We start from the raw sequence: 7688 nt of genomic DNA on the forward strand, positions 1-7688 counted from the left end.
GGTGAACATCAAACATTTCCTTTTGGTACAGTGACTCTGTATCTTCCTGCCATCATCTTTTGATGCTTTTGATGCATCATTCAATAATTTTCCCAGAGAATCTTTCAATAATGAAAGTTGAGGCTTGAATTTTTTTTCTTCAGTTCCCGCAGCATGTCCTTCCCTTTTGGTTTTCTGACCCAGATCTTTGCACATTTCATTGTAATATTTGGCTTTATCTTCTTGAACTGATCTTTGAAATTTTCTGATCAGCTCTTGGACCTCCTCATTTCTTCCATTTGCTTTAGCATCTCTATACTGGAGAGCAAATTTCAGTGTCTCTTCTGACATCCATTTTGACCTTTTCTTTCTTTCTTGTCTTCTTAATGACTTTTTGCTTTCTTCATGTATGTTGTTCTTGATGTCATCCCACAACTCTTCTGGTCTTCGGTATTTAGTGTTTAATGTATCAAATCTGTTTTTTCAGATGATCTCTAAATTCAGGTGGTACATGTTCAAAGTTATATTTTGGCTTTCATGGACTTGTTTTCATTTTCTTCAGCTTCAGTTTGAATTTGCATATGAGCAATTAATGGTCTCTTCCACAGTCTGCCCCTGGCCTTGTTTTAACTGATGCTATGGAGCTTTTCTATCCTCTCTGTCCACAGATGTAGTCAATTTGATTTCTGTGTATTCCATCTGGTGAGGTCTATGTGTATTATCATCTCTTACACTGTCTAAAGAAGGTATTTGAAATGAACAAATCATTGATTTTGCAGAATTCTATCATGCGATCTCCAGCATCATTTCTATCACCAAAGCCATAGTTTCCAACTACTGATCTTGTTTCTAACCTTTGTATTCCATTCACCAGTAATGAGCAATACATTTCTATCACCAAGGCCATATTTTCCAACTACTGATCCTTGTTTTCAGACTTTGCATTCCAATCACCAGTAATGATCAATACATCTTGATTGTATGTTTGATCAATTTCAGATTAAAGTAGTTGGTAAAATTCTTCTATTTCATCCTCACAGGCTTTAGAGGTTGGTGTGTAAATTTGAATAATAGTGGTATTAACTGGGCTTCACTGTAGGTGCATGGGTATTATCCTATCACAGACAATATTGTACCTCATGACTGATCTGGATATGTTCTTTTTGACAATAAATGCAACACCATTCCTCTTCAATTTGTTATTCCCAGCATAGTAAACCATGTGGTTGTCAGATTCAAAATGGTCAATACCAGTCCATTTCAGCTCACTAATGCCTAAGGTACCATTGTTTATGTGTTCTGTTTCATTATTTGACAATTTCCAATTTTCCTAGATTCATACTTCATACATTCCATGTGCTGATTATTTAATCAATGTTTACAGCTGTTTCTCTTCATTTTGAGTTGTGCTCCATCAGCAAATAAAAGTCCCATGGGTTTTACTCCATTCACATCATCACGGTCAACTCTACTTTGAGGAGGCAGCTCTTCTCCAGTCACATTTTGAGTGCCTTCCAACCAGAGGGTCTCATTTCCCTGCACTATATCTGACTGTTTCTCTGCTATTCATAAGGTTTTCAGTGATTAAATAGTCAGAAGTAGTTCATCACTCCTTCTTCCAGTCTGTCTAGTCTGGAAGCTCATCTGTCCATCATGGGTGACCCTGATGGTATTTAAAATATCCATGGCATAGCTTACAGAAAGACAGCAATTCACAAGCCGCCACAGTACAACAAACTGACAGATGAGTAGTGAAGTGAATGAGGTAAGGCTTCCCAATAAAATTCTTGTAGGACAGCCATTGCTATCCTTGAAGTATGAGTCGCTGTATTGTTGTGATGGAAAAAGTTCCCACGGTGTAACTTTCCTTTCCTTTTTATCACCAATGCAGCTTTCAGTTTTCTTAAAACTTCATTATCATAAGCCCCTGTAATCATCTGTATCTATCAAGAGAAAATCTGTCAAGATATCTCCCTTTGGGGATCCAAAAAACTATTGTTATTACCATCTCAGCTAATTTCTCTGCTTTAAATTTAATAGGTCCTGAATATCCCTTCAGAAACCACTGTTTTAATTGGGCCTTTTTCTTGAAGGCACCCTAATGAGACTGTTGTTGTTGTTAAGTGCCATCGAGTCGATTCCGACCATAGTGACCCTATATAGGATTTCTGAGAAGCAGCTGGTGAGCTTGAACCACCGACCTTGCAGTTCAAATGGCTTTGCAGTCTGGCGCATTAACCCACAATGCTACACCAGGACTCCCTAATGAGACTAAGGCAAGTGTATTACTGAGCGAATTTGTCTGCAGCTATTCCCTGAGTCCTGGTGCACAAGGTCAGTTAGAGCCACAAGGTCGGCAGTTCAAACTCAACAGTTGTTCCTCAGAAACCTTATACAGGGTCACTACAATTCAGAACCAACTTAATGACACTTACTAACAATAACAATAACTAATAATATTGTAAATTTTTAAATGCTAATTACCCATCCATATATGCTCTTCAGTGTGATGTGTCTTCATACCTTTTGCACATTTTCTAAATGGATAAGGTTTTTCTATTGTTGAGTATTGAGAGTTCTGTATATCATCTAGATAATAGTCTTTGTTGGATATGTGCTTTACTAATATTTTCTCCAACTTTGTAGCTTGTCTTTTCATCATCTTAGCAAGGTCTTTCACAGAGCAAAATTTTGTTTCTTGTTTTTATGAAATTGAATTTAGCAACATTTCCATTTGTGGATCATGCTTTTGTTGTCAAATCTAAGAGCTCTTTGCCTAACCCTAGCTCCTGGAGATTTTCTTTAATGTTTTTCACCAATAATTATATGGTGAAGATATGTGTTGATACAGCTTTTTAGAGGACAAATTGGTCATACCTACTGAAGAACATAAATATATGCCCACTGACCCAATGACTTTAATTACAGAAATCTATCCTTTAAAAACAAATAATTGCACATGTGCAAAAAAGGGCTGAATGTACAAGGATACTGATTGCAGTATTGTTCATAATAGAGAAAAAATACAAACTACCTAAATGGACAGCAATAAGGAAATGGCTACACAGATTGTGTTATATCCATATCATGAAGACACTATATAGCAATTAAGAAAATTAGGCAGATCTCTGCACATGACCATAAATAGATGTCTAAGATGTTTTGAGAATAAAAAACAAGTTGAAGAATGATATGAATGGCTTGATACTATTTATGCTTAAACCACAAAACACTATTTATTTTGTTGTTGCTGAGAATATACACAGCAAAACATACACCAACTCAACAGTTTCTACATGTACATTTAGTGACATTGAAGACATTCTTCCTGGTACAACCATTCTCACCTCCCTTGCCTAAATTGTTCTTCCCTCATTAACATAATCTTAATATCCCTACTAATTCTTATCTAATCTTTCAAGTTGTTGTTGTCAATTTTATCCTATAATAAAAGAAACATAATGCTCTTTTACCTATTTAAGCTAAATTATCGTTTGGTTTTAGGGGATATTTTTCATTCAAGATTTAAAGACTATCTCAGGACAGTAATTTCAGGAGTTCATCCACCTTCCGTAGCTCCAAAAAGTCTAATCTATGAAAGTTTTAAATTCTGTTCTGCATTTTCCCCCTTTTGGTTGTGATTGTTCAATGGAATCTTTTACCACAACGTTCAGCAATGGTAGCTAGGCCACCATCTAGTTCTTCTGGTTTCATGGCAAGGAAAGCAGCTAACTGTTAAAGGAGACAATTGACCACAAATTCCATATCCTCCTTGCGTTACTAACTCTCCTTCCTCTGTTGCTCCAGGTGAATAGAGACCAATTGTTGTGCCTTGGATGGTTGTTTGAAAACTTTTAAGAAACCAGGTACTACCCAATAAACTAGGAGGTAGAACAAATGCACTAAACTAATCATTAGGCCAATTTATTGGAATGTCCCATGAAAGCAACACCCTAAACCTTCAAACCAAGGAAGCAAATTCCTTGAGATGTTTGGTTGCACATAAACAGCTTCAGCAGTTACATTTTTTTTTCCTGGTTGTTTTATTTATTTTGATTCTTATTTCCATTCCAACCTCTTTCCCATCCTTCTCAACTTTGTCCTTAGATAAATGTTGTCCGTTTGAGCTTGAATGGCTGACTATTTCATGGTGAGCATACCTTACTAGTGTTGTTGTCCCCTATGTATACCTATCTACTGCTCAACTGGAAATTGGGCTATGAAGATGCGTTCCATTTCAGACTTGAAGGTCAGCTAAGGGTCATAGTCTCAGGTTCCTCTCGTTTCTTTCTGACCAGTAGGCCCAACATTTTTATCAATTTTGAGTTTTGTTCCACCTTTTCTCCCACTATAACTAGGACCTTCTAATATGATCTCTTTCAGAGAAGTTGGAAGTCATAGCCAGGTACTATCTAGTTCTTCTGATCTCAGTGTTGTGGTGACTGATGTTCACCTGGTCTGCAGGACTAAGTGATTCCAAGCATCTTCAATTTTCATCACTCTTCTTTCTTCTTCACATGGAAAGTTCAATAGCTGCACCTTTTTTTAGATGGTCACTCATAAGCTTTTAAGATCCTAGTCACTACTCACCAAAGAAGGATGTAGAACATTGTCTTTGTCTTAATACATTTTATGAAGCAAGCGTAACCCTCATACCAAATCAGGTAAGGACATCACTAAGAAAGAAAATTATAGACCAATATCCCTCATGAACATAGATGCAAACATTCTCAACAAAATCCTAGCCAACAGAATTCAATAGCACATAAAAAACATAACATATAATGACCAAGTGGGATTCATATCAGGGATGTAAGGATGGTTCAATATTAGAAAAACAATCAATGTAGTCCACCATATAAATTAAAAAAAAAAAGGAAAAGAACCACATGATTGATGCAGAAAAGGCATTTGACAAAATCCAACATCCATTATTGATAAAAACACTCAACAAAGTAGGAATTGAAGGGAAATGTCTCAACATAATTAAGAGCATAAAAAAACAAAAACAAAAAAACCAACAGCCAACATCACTCTCAATGGAGAGAAACTGAAAGCCTTCCTTTTGTGAACAGGAACCAGACAACGATGCCCTTTATCACCACTCTTCTTCCAACCAATATTGTGTTGGAAGTATTACCCAGAGCTATAAGGCAAAATAGGAAAATTAAAGGCATCCAAAATTGGCAACGAGAAAGAAAAACTCTCTCTATTTGCAAGTGATATGATCCTATTCATAGAAAACCCTAAAGACTCAAAAAAAAAAAAAAACAACAACAACAACAACAACTAGAACTCATTGGAAGATTCAGTAAAGTACCAGAGTACAAGAGTAACATACAAAAATAAGTTGGATTCCTCTATACTAAAAATTACAGTACTGAAAAGCAAATTAGGAAAGCAATACCATTTAAAATAGCTGCCCAAAGGATGAAATATTTAGGAATAAATGTAACCCAAGAAACAAAGGACCTATACAAAGAAAACTACAAAACACTACTACAAGAAACTAAAAGAGACTTTTTCAAATGGAAGAATATACCATGCTTATGAATAGTAAAACTTAACATTATGAAAATGTCAATACTACCCAAAGCAATCTACACATATAATGCAATCCCAATCCAGATTCCAACAACATTCTCTAAAGAAATGGAAAAACTACTACAAACTTTATAGGGAAAGGAAAGTGACCCAGGATAAGCAAAGCACTGCTTAAGAAGAACAACAAAATTGGAAGCCTCTCACTCCCTGATTTCAAAATTGACTACATGGCTACAGTGGTCAAAACAGCCTGGTACTGGTACAATGAAAGATACAAAGATCACTGTAACAGAATCAAGACTCCAGAAGTTAACCCATCCACATACAGTCAACTGATCTTTAACAAAGGGCCAAAATACATGGAATGGGGAGGAGATAATCTCTTCAACAGATGGTGCTGGCAGAACTCAAAATCAATGTGCAAAAGATTGAAACAAGACCACATACAAAAAACAACTCAGCATGGATTAAAGGCCTAAATGTGAATCCCAGAATCATAAAGATCATCAATGAAAACATAGGGCTCTAATGCAGGGCATGCACAGACTACCAAACATTGTGAAAATTGCACACAAAAAAAAGATAAAATAGATGATTGGGACATACTAAAAAATAGAAACTTATGTGCATTAAAAGATTTCACAAAAAGAGTAAAAAAGGACCCCACAGAAAGGGGAAAAAAATCTTTTACAATGACATATCAGACAATGAACTAATTTCTAAAATCTATAGGAAACTACAACACCTCTACAAGAAAAATACAACCCAGTTAAAAAATGGGCACAGGACATGAACAGACACTTCACCAAAGAAGAGATTCAGGCCACAACAAACATATGAAGAAATGTTCACAATCATTAGCCATTGTTGTTGTTGTTGTTAAGTGCTGTCAAGTCGGTTCCAACCCATAATGACCCTGTATAGGTTTTCCAAGGAGCCACTTGTGAGCTTGAACCTTTGACCTTGTAGTTCAAATGACTTTGCAGTCTGGCGCATTAACTCACAGTGCCACACCAGGACAGTAGAGAGATGCAAATCACAACAAAAATAAGATCTCTTCTCACACCAGCAACAACAGCAAAGTTCAAAAAACCAGAGGACAATAACTGCTGGCGAGGATGTGGAGATTTCTGGTGGGAATGCAAAATAATCCATTCACTCTGGAAAACAGTATGGTGCTTCCTCAGAAAGTTGGAAATAGAAATACAGTATAATCCAGCAATTTCTCTACTTGGTACATAAGCACAATGGAATATTGCGCTACTTTGAAGAACAGCAAGGAGGCTGCAAGCAACCACATAACATGGAAGAACCTTGAGGACATTATGCTGAATGAAATTGTTGTTGTTGTTGTTGTTAGGTGGCATTGAGTCAGTACCGACCCATAGAGACATTATGCACAGCAGAAAGTAACACTGTCTGATCCTGGGCCAACCTCACTACTGTTGCCATGCTTGAGTGAAATTAATCAATCACATAAATTCATAAAACCATTATTGTATGTCTTCCCATTGCCTTCTTTTCTGCATGGTTTCTGCTGAGAGACCAGAGCTTAATCTTATTTGCTTACCTTTGTATGTAACACTTCTCTTTTCCCTAGCTGCTTTCAGGATTCTCTCCTTTCTTGGATTTTGGAGAGCTTGATTATTATATGTCTTGGTGATTTTCTTTTGGGGTCTATACTTCCTGGGGTTTGTTGAGCTTCTTGAATGCTTATCTTTTCATTTTTCAGGATGTTAGGGAAATTTTCTTCCAGCAGGTCTTCAACTATCTCCTCTGTGGACTTATGTGATTCTTCCTGCTAAAAAATTCCAATAATTCTCAAGTTATTCCTCTTCATGTTGTCCAACATGTATCTTAGACTTTCTTCAGATTTTTTTAAATCCTTTTTTCAGCTTGTACTTTTCTATCTTAGCAATATTGAGAGACTTGTCTTCCAACTCGCTAGCTCTGGTTTCCAGCTCTTCAATTTCACCTTTGCCCTTTTAGTGTATTGTCCATTTCTGGTATTTTATTATTAATCGTTTGGACCTCTTTTTGCAGGTTTTGAATTGTTTCTGATGCTATAGCTATCTTATTTGATTGTTCCTGTAGTGCTTTCCTGACTTCTTCCTTATTTTTCTCAAACCCTCTGTGGAGCTTTTGGTTGTATCTCAGTACCATTT

This window comes from Chrysochloris asiatica, unplaced genomic scaffold (genome assembly GCF_000296735.1).
Source record: "Chrysochloris asiatica unplaced genomic scaffold, ChrAsi1.0 scaffold00023, whole genome shotgun sequence".
Taxonomy (NCBI): Eukaryota; Metazoa; Chordata; class Mammalia; order Afrosoricida; family Chrysochloridae; genus Chrysochloris; species Chrysochloris asiatica.